Source organism: Muscardinus avellanarius (assembly GCF_963383645.1).
Source record: "Muscardinus avellanarius genome assembly, chromosome: 7".
Lineage (NCBI taxonomy): Eukaryota > Metazoa > Chordata > Mammalia > Rodentia > Gliridae > Muscardinus > Muscardinus avellanarius.
Window position 1 is genome coordinate 36,807,422 of NC_137793.1, and position 17,437 is coordinate 36,824,858.

Consider the following 17,437-nt stretch of genomic DNA (forward strand, 5'->3'; position numbering starts at 1 on the left):
AGAAGGAGGCGTCTCAGGCTGCCAGCCATCCAGTGACTACTGCTTTTTCTTTCTTCTTCAAATACAAAGACCAAGTTCAATATTTGACCCTGGGAAGCCCCTAGAGAGCTGAGCTCCGGAGGACTGAATCGACCCTGCTCTGAAAGCAACGGTTTCCTTCCATTGAAGACCGTGTGGGAAAGAACAATAAAAGAGCAAGTTATCACTATTTTCATTTTACCAGTATAAAGACTGAGATATTTGGACATTACTGTTTGTTTTAAAGGCAAATAATACACTAAACAATGATAGAAAATGATTTTTAAAGAGAAAGGTAATCCAAAGTATCTTTAAAATGTATCATAAAATTGAGTTGGGCATGGTGGTGCACGCGTGTAATCCCAGTACTTGGGAGGCTGAGACAGGAGGATTGCAGGTTCAAAGCCAGCCTCAGCTACTTAATGAGGCCCTCTGCAACTTAGTGAGATCCTGCTTCAAAATAAAAAATAAAAACAGGCTGGGGTTGTAACTCAGAGGTAGAATACCCCTGGGTTCCTTCCCCAGTACTGCAAAAGAAAAAGTATCATAAGCTGGAAGTGATGGTACACGTTTGTAATCTCAGCATTTGGGAGGCTGAGACAGGAGGATCAAGGTTTGAAGACAGCCTCAGCTACTACTTAGTGAGGCCCTTTACAACTCAGTGAGACCCTGTTTCAAAAATAAAGAATGAAAATTAGGGCTGGGGATATAGCTCAGAGGTAGAATGCCCCTGGGTTTCATCCCCAGTACTACCACCAAAAAAAAAAGTATCATAAAATTAAAATGGTGTTTAAAATATCATAAATCACATTAATATGATTTAAAACCTCCAATGACTCCCTAACAACAAAAAATGTTTTAAAATCATTAAAAGCTCCATGCACTGAAATAAAGCCAACTTAAACTTTATAAGGAAAACTATACAAATTAGACATTACCATATAGTATGTAATATGACATATTTATTATGATTTATCTATAGAAAAATTAAATAACAGAGTTATCATCTATAGAAATGAACATGGACCCAAAGAAATTATGCTCAACGGAAGTAAGCAACCAAATTAAAAATAGAAATTATGACCTTCAGCGTCAATACGATGTTTCCTCAGTTAATAATCGTCTTTAGTGTATTACTAGTAATCATGGTAACCGTGTCAAGTAAGTGGATGTTTCACAGTTATAAAATCACACTTTATAAAACAGTTTACAAATCACAAACCTATCTGAGAGGAAGTAGTAACAACTCTGGGGATAACGGATCCTGTTACAGCTCTGTCACTGTGAATTTTTCTTAAAGGCTGAAATACCTGCAGGATTCATACATGATTCATGTTTGCTTTGAAGCAAAATTGGGGTTAAATTAACCACATTTTAATAAGCTCTTTAAGAATAAAGAGGGGCTAAGCAGGGCATGGTGGCACACATCTGTAACCACAGTCCTTGGGAGGGCTGAGCCAGGAGGATCACAGGTTTGAAGCCAGCCTTGGCAACTTATTGTTTCAAAACAATACATACATACATACATACATGGGGTTAGGGATGTAGCTCAGAGGAGAATTCCCCCGTGTTAAATCTCCAGCACTAAAGTAAAGAACAAAGAGGATGCTAATTAATGGACTGGTTTGGTTTGGATTTGCTTATTTTTAAGTACCTCGCAAGCCCTGCATACTGATCCCCACTGGAGCTGGAAGGAAAGGAGGAGGAAGGGTGGCCAAAGGCCCCAGCTCAGCCTCCCCAGCACATCAGATGAGGGCCATCTGTAGCCACCAAAAATACCAAAGCTGCACTCAACTACTCCAATTATAAAATTCTCCCAAGGCCAGCCCAAGGAAGAGGCATCAGATGCCTCTGCCGCTGACACGCCCTCTGGCCCCTGCCCTCACTCCCACCCGCCCTCATGGCTGTTCACTAGAATCCCTTCCCATGCCCATTATTCTCCCAGCCCAGACAAAACCAGCATTCTTTTCTTTGTCTTTTCTTTTTTTAATTTATTATTTATTTATTTATTTATTTATTTGAGGTACTGGGGTTCCTGGAAGCCCTTCTACCTCAGGGCTACACTCCCAGACCTATTTTTACATTTTTATTTGAAAACAGGGTCTCCTAAGCCAGTGCATGTGGCTGGCTTCAAACCTGCACAATCCTCCTGTCTCTGCCTCCCAAGCGCGGGGATTACAAGCGTGAGCCACCACGCCCGGCTATTTTTTATTTATTTTATTTATTTTATTTTTTATTGGTGCATTATACTCATACATCATATTGGGGTAAAAAACTTGTGTGTACATACATGTACACATCACTGACTTAATTCCTACCCAATTCCCACCCCATTCCCTCCCCGTCCCTCCTTCCCTTGCTTGGCTTAGTGGTTGACTTCGGTATGTTTAAGTACATTGTGTGTTTTAGAGATTTTCCTCTTCCCCCGTCCTTTCTCCTCCTTTAGGTTGCCTTGTTTGCTCCTCTATAGGATTTCCTTTTTCACCTGGAGTTCCTCCTACGACCCATTTCTCCCTAACTCTCACATATTAGGGAAAGCATCTGTTTTCTTATTTCTTTGTCTATTCTGAACACAGCTGAGGCAGACATGCATTTCCAGAAAGATTTTATGTAAACAACACTACAAAATCCAGAAGGACATGTAAAAAAAACAAAGGCCATTAACTATATATATGTATATACATTTATGACATAAAGATCTGGGAATCTTTGAAATCCAATGAAAACAGAAAAGAACTCGGCCAAGAGCCTCAAAGGCTCGTGAGCAGGACCTCTAGCCACAAGCTGGCTAAGGGTGAAACTTCGTTCAGCCCCTCCCTCCCCACCCGGGTGCTGCTCCCTGATGGCCATCCTAGCACCTTCTCCTCCAAACCGTACAGAACGCCAACTCCTTCTCTCCTAGATCAACAGCTCATAGTTTCCAGGCATTTCCCATCACTGAGGACTTAACGTCTTATGCCATTCGTTTACGGGCTGCAAGGATGGTTGCCCAGAAGACCCTGGGGCTCAGCTTCTCCACAGGAATGCAAAAAATTAGGATCATTTTTAAAATCATGTTTAATTTGCAGTTTTACCACCATTTGCTGATTAAGAGGCAAGAGGTAGTGGGGGCATAGCTCAGTGATAGCTTACCTAGCATGTGCAAAGCCTGGATCCAATCCCAAGCACTACACATATGAAAAAATGTCAAGTCATAAGTATGGTTAACCCTCTTTCAGCCTAGCCATGAGTGTGTGTGTGTGTGTGTGTGTGTGTGTAAATAATATATAATAGATATCTGGTCACATGTTTTGATATATAGATATCAATAATATATAATAGATGGATAGGTAGGTAGATAGATAGATAGATAGATAGATAGATAGATAGATAGATAGATATTCTCTTACCCCTTCATCGCCATCCCCTTTTGGATATACTAAACTGATCAGCAAATAGAAGCAAAAGTTTTTTTTAAAACACTATAGCACACCATGAACTATAAACCTCCCCTCTCTCAGCATAACATGCTATCAAGTTCTTCTAAGCAAAACAACTCCTTTGCATCAAATAAAGCATCCAATTAAATTGTAGTATTTTACTAAGGAAAGTGACCCATTATATATATTGACAGGAATTCTTCTATGATGACTGTCCCCACCTGAAGGAGAGGGAAATGTGGTAGATAGAAGGACAGTGTTGCTGGAAATAAGGGGCTGCTAGAAAGGATAGTGTGTGTGTGTGTGTGTCTGGGGGGGTGTACATGGGTCTCATGAGCAGATGGCCTAGAAGGAGAGTACTGAAGGAGAGAAAAGAGATGGTGGGTAGAGCCAGGTGTGGTGACACATGCCTGTAATCCCAGTACTTAGGAGGCTGAGACAGGGGGATCACAAGTTTGAGGCCAGCCTCAGCAACTTAGGGAGACCCTCCCCCAACCCCACCCCATTCCATCTGCAGTACCACAAATAAGTAAGTTAATAACTAAATGATAGATAATTTTTTAAAATGGGCTGGAGGTATACCTCAGAAGTAGACTGTCCTCAGCTTTAGTCTTCAGCACCAAAGAGAGAGAGAGAGAGAGAGAGAGAGAGAGAGAGAGACAGAGAGAGAGAGAGAGAGAATGTGATCAGGAATGAATACAGAGGGATAAAGTGGTAAAAAAAAATCCAGAAATAAGTGCCAACTACTTCACACTTTTGCTTAAGATGATTGAAATCCCTGGAAAAATTTGTCTGATTTTAAACCTATACTCAGCTAATCAATAATTTACAAATTTAGAAAGCTCAACAGCATGCCCAAGTTGATATAAGATGGAGAAAAAGAAATAAATTTAATCACTTGACTCCCACAATACAAAAATATTCAAAGACACTTAAATTTTTATACATTTCTGTTTTCAAAGTAAAATGTCCTTTTTTGGTGAAAATAGTTTTTAGAAAACGTTTATGACTGCTTCTAAGCAAATAAATATCTTTCTTTTAGTTGAACAGTGGAACTGGAGAAAGTAAATCGTGTCAAAAGATTTTGACATGACCATCAGAAATCTTACTAGGAACAAATGGTAGCTATTTTAAGTATAAAGAAGGACCACAGTTACTCACGGCAATATTTTAGTCCTGACTGGTTTTCCCCATCACGCAGCACATCTGTGTCTTCCCTTTGCCAGCTCCATTTGTGTATGCTCAGGAAATGCGGTCTAATTTTAATACAGGACCAACAAAACCTTAATTAGAAGATGCCATATAAAAGTCATATAATACATTCCTCTTCTCAAGCTCTCTGGACTGTGCAATACTGGCAAAGTGCGACACAGCCTGAATTACTCATGAAGCCTCTTGTGAGCAGCCCTCCACTTGCACTACCGGCCACTTGCTTTAATCTTGGCAATTTCTAAAGCATCCTTCTCCTCCTTTGCCCATACTTTCTGCTTTATCTTTCTAATCCTTGATCTTCCCACTCCTCCTCCCAAAGACACGTGTGCCCAGTGTCTATGGCCCCTGAATGCCCCTGTGGACTTGGTACTCTGATATACCTAAACCACAAAGCAGAACAAACTCTAATGATGGCATTTTCCAAGATGTTAATTGACTTTCATAAGTCTAAATGGAACAAGCATCAAATCATATTTGGTTTCCAGTAAAATGACCACTATATTGATAAGATTACACTTACATATGATTGGGTCTGAGGACCCCTGAGGAGAAAGAATGTCTTCATTTTGTCTGGTTCCTGGGCTCGATCTGATGCCTACTATTCTTTGAACACCTGTAGTTTTCAACCTCATAGTATTCACCCGCTCCCCATTCCCCGCCTGTGGAGTTTCTTCTTCTCTTTCAGGGTCCACCAAAAATCCCCTCCTTGGTGGGGCCTTACACATCTCCCTCACATAAGCATGGGATGCCTCCTACTCCGTCTCCAGAGATGCTACCTGTATTCTGGCAGCACTGATTACAAGACAAGTCTCAGTGGGGTTCATTGCTTTCCCCTTATTAAACAACAAGCTCCTTGAAGAATGCCTTGCTGTTCTGGGTTCAGTGCCTCCAAGCTACAACCTCAGCCCTATTTTTTTATTTTTATTTTTTTTAAACAGGGTGTCACTGAGTTGCAGAGGGCCTCACTCAGTAGCTGAGGCTGTCCGCAAACCGCGATCCTCCGGTCTCCACCTCCCGAATGCTGGGATCACAAGCGTGCGCCACCACGCCCGGCTTTCAATGCCTTTTTGAATACAGTTTCAATCGAGTCTTTGGCCTTTTATGATCCAGGAAACTGAATTCAAAATTTAAGTTAACAGTTAACTGATATGAGGAAGGGAAGAAGCATATGTCCATATGTCTGAACATTCTAACACAGTAGTCATTGTGTCAGAAATGGATCTATTTCAAAGAATCACGGCTAGTTTAAGTTGCAGTGACACTTTACAGTCACAGGTCTCACAATTTGAAAAGCCATAAATTATTTGGCTCCTTAACGTTTCCTCAGCCTCAGTGCTGACGGGTAGAGACAGGCAGTCGCTCTTTACGGAAGAGGTCGTCCCCTTGGCGCCTAATCTGCTTTTTGGTGAGGAAGAGAAGCCTTTTAAAATAAGTGATGTGTGAATACATGCCTCTACTATCTTGTACCCTATTGAGATGTATGACTCCAATGCACCCATAACAAAATTAAAAATAAATAAAATACACTAAATCCTAAGTCAGACATGAACACTATTAATGTGAGCATACACCCTTCTCGGGTTTGTATCCTTTGGACATTTTATTTCATGAGCATCTCACTATATAATTTTACAGAAAGGAAAAATTACTTTTTATGAGGCAAATATATCTTAAAGCAGGGACACATTTCTTTTCTTCATGTGAAGTGATGGAAGCAGTCAGCTACGTGTACTTGGCACCCTGTTCTGTCCTTAGGTTTGTGGGCACCCACTCAGGAGCTCACCCTCCTGGAACCATTTGTATTTCCCGTGGTTGCAGTAAATGTGCCCCCCGGCCTGGCACACAGTGGGTGTTCAATAAACAAGTGACAGTCAATGAGATTTATTTCTAATTTCTGTTATGCAAACAAGTACACAAAAGAACAGAGATTTATAAACTGCCCAGAATCATAAAAAACAGTTACAAAAACAGTGGCCTCCTTTGCCCCAAAGGATGCAGGACCCCGAGTGTTTTTTTTCTGGCATCTTGAAATTAGTGAAAAGCCAGCATCCCTCTGCTGTTAATGGCATGCAGGGTGTAGTTAAGCTGTGTTGTCTGTATTTTAAGTACTCCAAAGCCACATAATTGCTGTACCTAATTTTTAAAACTTCTAGGCCAGAAACCTAGTTACGTGACTTGACATGTTTTTAAAGTAGGTACAAAAACAGCCCATCCATTGAGCAAGAACACTGACGGGCTTGTCCAGTCCACATTGACAGGACACAAGACCCTTTGTGCTACAAAGAAATCTTGTGTGCCTTGTTTATATTTACCTGGCCGACTAGCAAAATTAATCTGTAGACTAACAGGAAGAGAACCAGCTAGCTAGGCGGGACTGAATTTGCAGTGACTGGCAGAGACGAACTTCGCAAAGTGCCGCATTATTCTGCAACAGTTCTGAACCCGGCTGTTGAAATGGTAACACGGCTGTCTACGATGAAAGTGAGACAGATCCTGAGGCTGAGAAGCGCTTTATTTTCAGAGCTAAAGGGAGCTTCCGCCACCTTCTTTTTGTAGAACTAGAGCCTCCCCAGGTGCACCTCAGCCTCAGACCCACTCGCTCACCCCAGGTGTCAAGCCTTCAGGTGACCCTATTATCCATCTCCCCCAACAACTGTGAGCCCTTTGCATGAACTGCTTCCTCGTGTAAGTAATGGAGCCACTGGTGAGCAAAAAAGTTATTCCTCTACCAATCCTTGAGATATTCTGCAGTTTAGCAGCAGGAATAGTAACTTGCTTTGCAGGTTATACACACAAAGATACAAAATACCTCATACAAATTTAAAGAAATCGAGGCTCTAGTGACCCAATCAGAAACTTGAGGTCAAGATTTCCTGACTCATCTGAGGTGCTTCCTACATTTGGAATCCCCCACTCCCTCACCCCTTTATTTTGGGATCACATAAATGCACCGCAATATTCTTTTTATTTTTCTCCAAATGAAAGCTTCCTGTTCTAATACAATAGCCCTGATGTTTCCAGATTTGGAGTGGCTGAGGGCAAATGTTGTTTGAGCCTCTCCAAAAAAGTAACCCAAGGCTCCCAGAACACTCACGAATCATCATTTTTAAAACCTGGGAATGTGGTCAGCTACAAATGTCAACAGGCAGTTTGGGGAGAGTGGGCGGCCCCGATGCTGCACTGGAGGATCTGTTCTCTGCTCATCCTGCAAAGTCAGCCTGCGCCGCAGCCAGAGAGTAGACCCGTGGTTCCCGGCTCATTGCCGCCTGTCACCTCTGGGTCAGCCGGGGACCTTGCTCTTCAGCCCCAACCTCAGCTGTACTTCTTCCTCATCTCCATCTTCCTCATCACACCTGCTTGGAGTATTGGAAAGGGATTGCAGTGCAAGGCTGCAGCCCAGCTAAGAGCATCAGAAAAATACCATGCGGGTACCCCCAGGCAGCGACTGGGGCTCTCTAAAGCCCCGGGTAGCAGACTGGGGCGTTCAGCTTCACACAGTTAACCCTAGGTTTCCACCTGTTTTTCTGTCTGTTTCCTTATGTGTTTCCTAGTGAGACCAACTGCCTGCAGATGCCTTAAAAGGCCAGTGCAGCACGCCGGTCAGCTTTCTCATTCAGAGTTGTCGAGTTGTGATCTTGTGTAAACAATCATCCTTGTCACCGTTTGGAAGGTTGGATGTTTTAGGTAAATGGGAAAAAATAATACTGTAATGTGAAAACAGTTTTCTAGACTAATTTACTGCAGCTTAGGGGGGGAGCTGTTTTTCTACTTCTTTATCCGGTATCAGTACCATAATAAAGTTAAGCATGCTTTAAAAATAAAGCTATTATTACACTTTAATCCCCTCGTGTTAACTTTCCCTAGCAACTGTTTAATTAGACTTTAGCAGCAAGATTTAAATTCATAACTTGAACCCGAAAGGCATCTATACGATTACGGCTCAGACATAAATTGTAAAGTTAGAGAAAAGCATCTAATTAGCCCATCAAAGATATGCTGATGGTCAAGTACCTGGATGCGGCTGAACAAACACTTGATCCATTTCCTGGTGGAACAGTTACAGGTAGTTAGACGCCTCCTTAGCTTGCATTCTTGCCGGCCAGCCGTGTCAGAGCAGTAGACAGTGAAGCTGCGAGCAGCCGAGGGCACACCCCAGCTCCAAAGCTGTTGTTTCAGGCTTAGAAACTTCCCATGAAAACCCTGAGTTAAAGGAGCATCGTCTTTCTGTGTGCGGCATCATTAGCGGCCAATACAGCTGCTTCTTTGAGGCGAGCCATGATTTCAGCTCTGCCTCAGCAACCCTTCAGAGGATTCTGCTTCAGTGAGTAGAGGCAGTATCCTAGCAGTGTGTCTGAAATCATCCTCAAGAAAGCATTAACATTCAAAGGGAGTGCAGGGAAAACATCACTGGGCATTCCCATACCTTTTCAAAATCAAAACCATAAATCTACCAGTGCTCTGTCTTCTCTATTGATTGTTGACACTGCCCCTCTTTGGGGATGTCAATTAGCACCTTGCAGCAACCAGGCTCCGTATTGATTGTGGCTTATGACCTTCAGGCCAACTCAATTAATGGAAAGACTTCTAGGGAAGGGCATCAACCTAGTGCTTTGGGGATGAAGACTCCTTTTCCTAAAGAAAATTAAAGTGGCCTTTTGGAAAAGTAGCATTTATGGGCAGCAACGAAAAATAAACAATTATTATTTTTTTTAAATTGTATTTCAACACCTGTTTGTAACTTTGCTAGGCTACAGAGTACCAGGTATGATGTTTCTTTGGTCAGCCAGGTTAAGTGTGGCCTTGGCAGGCCCTGTACCCATCCCAAGCCACCCGAGACCCCTCGGTGGATAAAAAAAAGACTTATGTTGAGAGAAAGTTTCCTCATCTATAAACTCCAGTTGCATGGCACAATGCTCAAATTACTTGTGTTGGATATAATGCCCAAATAAATTTGGAAAATATTTTAGGATGAAGTTCTTTTTCAAAAGGGCCTCTCTGGAAAGAATTCAGCATAATGCTTGAGATGGAACATCTTTGTTTTTTGGCAGCTCACCACTTTCTTTGTTGAAGTGGAAGCACAGTTAGCAACAACACACCCACCCACCAAATGATGGGGTGCGGGATATTTAAAGCTGCCTCCGTGCCCATCAGCCATGCTGCCGCCTCGGCTCGTGTGAAAAGCCTGGCAGCACCAGGCAGATCCAGGAGACGGAAAAAGAGCTTGTCTCCTAAGAGGAAAGCCCTTTCTGAGAACAGTGGGTGGCAACCCTAAATTGGTCTCAGACCCAAGAAGCCCCCTTCAAATCAAATGCTAAAGCTGGGAGCTGTGGCGTATACCTGTAAGCCCATTACTTGGAAGGCTAAGACAGGAGGATCACAGTTTCCAGGCCAACCTCAGCAATTTGGAAACTTAGTGAGACTCTGTTTAAAAAAAAATAAATTAATTAAAGGGCTGATGAATGTGGGCATGGTGGCACATGCCTGTAATCCAAGTATCTGGGAAGCTGAGACAAGACTATTGGGTTCGAGAACAATCTCAGCAACATAGTGAGACTCTCAGCAACCTAGCAAGATCCTGTTTAAAAAAATAAACAAACAAAATAAACAAGGCTGGGGAGTAGCTCAGAGGTAGAATGCCCCTGGGTTCAATACCCCTCCACACACACACCAAATGCTAAGTATTAGGATCTAACATTAGAACCAAATGCATACCGTTAGCGTCTGACCTCAAGAAAACGTTCTTGAAGTAAGAAAATGTTCTTTCCCCACACGTTTTAATTTTTGACTGAATTTCCTTTCCGATTGGATTTACTTACACAATTTCCACAAAAACACACCCTTCCCCGCTCCACCCCGTAAAGCTCTGGGACAAATGGAACCCAAAAATGCCATCATTCAATACTAACTGTGCCTCTGGCCAACTGGGTACAGGAGCCTGTCCTTGCAATGCCAGCCCAGTGTGGCAAAGGCAGCCTTCGACCCACCCTTTCTATGCACTTACCATTCCATGTGGTCAGAAAGTGTTACGGCCAGGAGTGAGCCTGTGCCCCGCTCACCCTGCCAGAGAGGCCGTTCCAATGTCATTTTAGCCTATAGACTCAGGGAGGTGGAAGGGAATCTGAGAGGGCCTGAGGCTGTCCTCTAGCTAGTCCACAGGCTGAACCCATCCCTACCGTTGGTCAGAAGGATGAGTGCTTGGCCTATTTTTAAAACTCTCCAGGGAAGTAGATTCCGTACCCCCGGTGACAGCTTCTGTTTAAACTAACTCCTCTACTGCTTACTTAGTCTAAATGGGTTGGTGCATTTCTTTCTTTTTGTTCTTCCTGCAAAAAGCCAGTCATAAACCACCACAAAACTGTGTTAACATGTTCATTCCCCACAAAGAAACTGAACTACATAAGCCAAGGAATATTTGTATCTGGTGTTCTACTTGGAGCCAAGTGTGGGCATTTCTTTTGGAAGATAATTGCAACCTGAATTCCTGGTCTCGGCCCTTCCTTCCCTCTCCAGCTACATGATGTGAATCACTGTGGATTCTGAAACCTGAATAAGGACTTGCAGAATTCCACTCGGACTTTTCATAGTAGGGCCCTATGTCTCTTGACATTAATAATCTTTGTAGATCTTCTCTGAATTCGTTCCAGGTTTTCTGCTCTTTGTCACAACTTTAAATGAGGAGCCTAGGATGCTATAGACCCATGTGGAATGGCAATGAACTAGGCTAAGCTCACGAAATACAAATGGCCGTGTGTGCCGCACTTCTCGCCCCTCCTGACCTCAGAGCTCCTCAGGCAGGCTAATTTAGTCTTTCTCTTCAGCTGCACGTCATGCATCAATGTTAGTTGAAAACTGGCTTCAAGAACTCTTTCCCACATTGTGATTTCAAATCATCTTTAAGGTTCTGTAGTTCACAGTTCTCTCCTAGACATCCTGCGAAGCATTGTTCCATAAAGACACAGACAACGAATGCCAAAAACGGCTTCACAAGCCACCAGGCTTTATGCCAAGCCAAAGCATTGTTGTTGGTGTTATTATTATCATTATTGTGTTTCTTTCTGGCCACCCAAATCTTAAGGTAAATTTGAATAAATTATCCTTGTAATCTTTAAATATAAACATGTTTTTATCACTAGACTCTATAAAAAGCCACTTATTTTTCTTCCTTTTGTGAGTGTCCTTGCTTTCACATATTCAAGAAACATTGATTAAGTTCACATTCAGGTTCATAGAAATCACATTATGTATTTCAAGGAATAAGCAACCTGGGTGCTCGGTCCCTACATAAATTTCTCAGGTTGCGTAGTGGGCAACTCTAGGAGGTTCCCTGATAAGGTCCCTGAGGAGCTCAGCTTCTAGAGATCACCTGGACCCTAACAGATTACCCCCACTTCTGCACAAATCCACCTCCTAATCTCCCCTCCCCTGTTCACCCAGCACCAGTGGGCCCCTGTCCTCACCGGACAGGACCTTATTTCACAAGATCAAGTGGCTTCCACTTGTCTCAAGTAAAACTCACCAGCCTTAATGTCTGCTCTTTGGCAGAGCTGGGCCTGGCTGTGTAAGACCCCCGCCGAGGGGAGACCCTCAATCAGCCTCGGGATAAGCGACGACAGCAAGAACACACGAGAAACTTTAATTTCCTTGATGTAAAAGCAAAAGGTAAAAGGTTTATTAAGGAGCCAGTGCACTGGGGCCGACTCGTATAGGAGTTCGGCCCCGAGCCACTGAAACTGAGGGTATTTATAGGGAAAAGACCATTAGTAGGGGGTTTTGGGCTAAATTGCATGCGTTTACAGAAAATTACAGAATCATATGAAAAGTACATTCTGTAGTCAAGTGTTAGATAAAATACCAGGTGTAGTCAGTAAGCTCCCGGGTCAAGGCGCTCTGGCCCAGACAGTATAGATAAGATGGGGTGGGCTTATCGCATATCTTACATTCCTAAGCTGTAAGCTGCAGTAAAATATACTTTTTCTTTTTAACTATTAGCTGGCTGTTTTAACTATTAGCTAGCTGCTAGGGGCTTATGATTTTTCTTCTAAATGGAGCCTTTCAGCTGAGCACTCGCTGTAAGGAAGACCGGGGTAGAAGAACAAACGTGGGGCTGAAGCGACAGACAGGAAGGATGCCTCTGCCTGGAGTCTCCTCGTGCGCAGTCTCTCTTTGCCAAGACTCAAGCCAAGCGTAACTCATGCAACGACCAGCAAATGTGAAGTGAGATGAAGAAGCAGGTGGGCTAGGACCCCTGGTCATGACCCCGCCACATTTATTTTTTGTACTGGAAATTAACCCAGGGATATTCTTGCCCCAACACTTTTTTTTTTCTTTGAAACAGGGTTTTGCTGAGTTGCTGATGCCAGCCTCAAACCTGCGATCTTCCTGTCTCAGCCTCCCAAGTACTTAGATTACAGGCATGATTCACCACGCCCAGCTCCCCACCACTTGTAATTCATACAAAAGAAGTAAAAAGGCTGGGCCTGGTGGTACATGCCTGTAAACCCAGTACTTGGGAGGCTGAGACAGGAGGATCACAGGTTCATGGCCAACTTCTGCAACTTAGTGAGGCTCTCAGCAACTTAGCAAGACCCTGATTCAAAAGAAGAAATAAGTACTAAAACCCTGTTTCAAAATAAGAAATAAGATACTGCTAGGGGTATATCTCAGAGGTAGAATGGCCCTGGGTCCAATTCCCAGTAAAATAACACACACACACACACACACACACACACACACACACACACACACACACACACACACACAATCCAGGACTGCTTTATTTTTATTTTTGTTTTTACCCCTTGGTTTATTTTTTTTATTTACCCGTTGGTTTAAAAAACCAGGCAAATATGCAATTTTTAATTGTAAACTATATCTGACTTTGAGGAAGAAGCTGCTGTATAAGCAGGAAAACAATAACTATAAAAATATGAGCATAAAACTTGAACCTTTTATCAATTTTATTTGCCAACTTTAGTATCACCTCAATAAAAATAAAAGATAAGAAAATAGAAAAAAAATAAAAACAACAATTTACTATTTAATATAGGGCTTTTAAAAATATCAAGAGCAGTTCAGTTTTTAATATCCATTTGATTGGCCCAGGTTGAAGGATATGTTTATTCATCTTCTATCTTCACAGGTCAGTGAACATTCAAAGTGGAAGGGAACACTGGGGGAAGTTTAAGAATATTCACACTGAGCTCATAAATTAGAGCCCATATTTAAGCACTGTTCAAAGCAAGCAGGTTAAAGTCCAGCTGCAGATTGGCAGCTCCTGGTTAGATGTTTCCCCCAATGCAGCTCTGCACTCGTTACATCTGTGTTACACTGAATGTTCAATCAGAAACTGATGAGTATTAGAATAGAGAAGTCTCAGAAATGAAGACGGGAACACACAGTGCTGCGACTTCGTGGACAGCACTGATAGAATCTAATACTTGTGAGGATCGTGGGTCGCCCCAGAAAATCAAGTCTGTGCATTCTTTCCTATGCAAATTAAAATAAAAAAGGCATATAGAAAGGAAATGCCACAAACTCATAAAAAAGTTTATCTTCCATCATAATAAGAAAAAACTTCACAAAATAGATGGAAGTAGTTCTATTTAGAGATAATATTTGCAGCATTTCAGTTATTAATTCTAATTACAGTATGAAAGAATAAAACCATAACTATGGATTATTCTCTGCTCAAAGGAAATATTTTGGAGTTAACAGCCTAGTGGGTAATTTTATTCTTTTAAAGTGACTTTTACAATAATAACAATTTTCTTAATGGCTTTGAAATCCTCAATGCCTTTAAAATGTCATATAAAGTGCCAATTAGAGTTTTACACAAACCATTCTTTTGAATTTTATGCCATCATTTTGGAATTGTTCTTTCCTACTGTTCAACAGCTGTATTTTTAGAAAAGAAACTATACTGCGTGGACAGTGTCAGGACTGAGTAGCCTAAGACATTAAGATGATGGAAAAAATGAAATAGAATGTACCTGGGAATAACTGACCTGTTATTTTAACTTTAATATCTAACAAAATTCTGGGTCTGAAAATCTTTCCACTGAAAAATCAATTTGAAAACACCCAGAGGAGAAAAATATAATATGAAGCAGTTAAAAAATGCTTGTTTTAAAAAATCATGAAAATCCAATCTCAGTTTCCTTCTCTGGAAAGGGACTGAGGAAGTTGTAATAAACAGAAGTTGGGATTTATGGTTGTTGAATGCAAATTTCAGCTGCATCCAAGCTACATCTCATAGGCGATATACTCAGTTGCTATTTTAAACATATTTAACTTTACAAATATTTCCACAAAGAACAATCCCAGAGTTTTAGTTATATAACACATTACAGTATGCAAATATTAAGATGGCATCTTCTTTTCCAATTCTATGATCCAAATTTTTGTCGGAGGCCTACCATCTATAATTAATTTTTCCACTAAATAATATGTAGATTGTGTATTTGTATATGACTGTGTAAATATTATAAATCTTCTGCATTTATTCATATATAATATTAAATTAGCTCATGAGCTTGTCAAGCATGCATATTTTAGAAAGCCTAGGCCCCGATAATTTAATTCAGCCAGGGCAAAAATCTTTATTTTGAATAAGAGACTTACATAATTAATATGGAAGGGCATATGAAGTCTCCTTTTGGAAAAATGATATAGTTGTATGTGATTTTTCCTCCTCCTTGATCTTTTGGCCACCGTAGTCATTTAACTCTCTGTGAAAGAGCCTAAGTTTAAAATTTTGGATATGAAATACCTCTGAAGAATTATGAATTCTATGAATTCATCACTAGAAAAAGTCCATGATTATTTTCCTGGAACTCCTATTCAAGATATATAACATCTCTTTTACCCTCCAATTTTTGCCTTTCTTTAAAATGGTAGTAACAGCCAGGCCTACTGGCATGTGGCTTTAATCCCAGTACTTGGGAAGCTGAGACAGGAGGATCACAGGTTTGAAGACAACCTCAGCAAGTAGCGAGACTCTCGGCAACCTGAAGAGACTCTTTTATAACCAAAACTCAATCCCCAGTAACACACACACACACACACACACACACACACACACACACACACACACTGATTAGAAAAAAAGCTCATAGTAAAGAAGACAACAGAATAAAGCAGGAAGTAGAGAGAAGCTAGGTCTACCTCTAGGAGAGGGGAAGTGAGTGGAGGAGAGCTAAACAATGGGCAGAACTCAGAAAACCTGCAGAGGGGCTCTCGTTGGGCAGGAGTGACTGCCAAGCAGGGAAGGCTGAGGTCAGGAATGAGAAGTCAGGCTGGATTACGGGAACTGGGAGGCTTGCCCACCAAAGAGGGACTCACTTCCTTCGGAGGCGGTAGGAGTCACCTTTGGGCGGGGATCCTGATGCAGCTATTGGGAGATGGAGCAGCTGGACGGAGCTGACTTACCTACTATGATAGCAAAGACATCCCAGAGAATGCCAGCACTGATTGATGAGCCAAAATGGTATCAATGTCTGTTAAGAAGAAAATAACCAGCAAAAGAACTAAAAGGAGCAGCTGCTAAAATTTCTTCTCCTTAAAATTAGCTCTGAGAGATGAGGACAGGGCACAGAGTTACTGCATCTCACTGCAAAACCTTCTCTGGGCGTTGACTATTTAACCATGTGTATATTGGTTAATTACGTGCAACTTCACTTTGCAAGAACTGTCAATGTAGTGTGAGCAAGCCATTAAAAATAAATAAATAAACCAACCCAGATGTGGTGGTGCTTGCCTGTCATTCCAGTGCTTGGGAGGCCGAGACAGGGGATCACAGGTTCATGGCTAGTGTCAGCAACTTAGTGAGGTCCTCAGCAATTTAGCAAAACACTGTTTTAGAATAAAAAATAAAAAAGGGCTGGGGGTGTAGTTTGGAGGTTGAATGCCTCTGGGTTAGATCCCTAGGACTAAATAAATAAGAAATTATAACTTTGTCTTAATCTCAGGCAAGAGATGAGTGGACGATTCTTTGAGGACAAAGAGCTTCCTAGAATACCCGAATCTCCCTCCTAAGGCTAGGGTCTATTTTGCCTGTAAGTAAGGCCACTCATTCTCTATTCTTCTCAAACTTTTTATGTGCACTTAAAATATGATTTATTGTAATCACATACGGGGCAATAACATCCAAATCACCGCCCCAGCTTTCCTATATCAAGCAGACACCGTCGTCTGTTTTTATGTGTGTCACCCATTTATTCATGTATACAGATAACTGCTGTTTAATTATTTATTCGTTCATTTATTTATGTGTGCATGTCTTTATGCCCCATTAAATTTCAGAAATGATCAAAGAAAGTTATGAAGTAGATTACATGTCATTAGTGCTAGCAGAATATCACATTTATTATGTATTCAGTGAATGTTTCCATTGCTGATCTAAAAAGAGGCTGGATGCTCTTGTTTTCAAATTTGGAAAAATAAAATTATTTTAGAGTGGTTGTTTGAATGAAATGCTAGGTATCTTTTTTTAATTTACATTTTTGGTACTGGAAATTGAGCTTAGGGCACTTTACCTCTGAGTTATACCCCCACCTCTCCTTTATATTTTTATTTTTGAAACAGTCTTGCCAAGTTGCTGAGGCTGGCCTCAAACCTGTGATCCTCCTGTTTCAGCCTACCAACTCCTGGTATCATAGGTGTGTGTCACTGTGCCTGGATACTAGATATCATATTAAATCTTAAAACTATGTGTTTTGAGGTGGTGTCTTATGTGTATGTGTGTGTGTGTGTGTATGAGTGTGTGTGTATGCATGTGTGTGTATGCATAT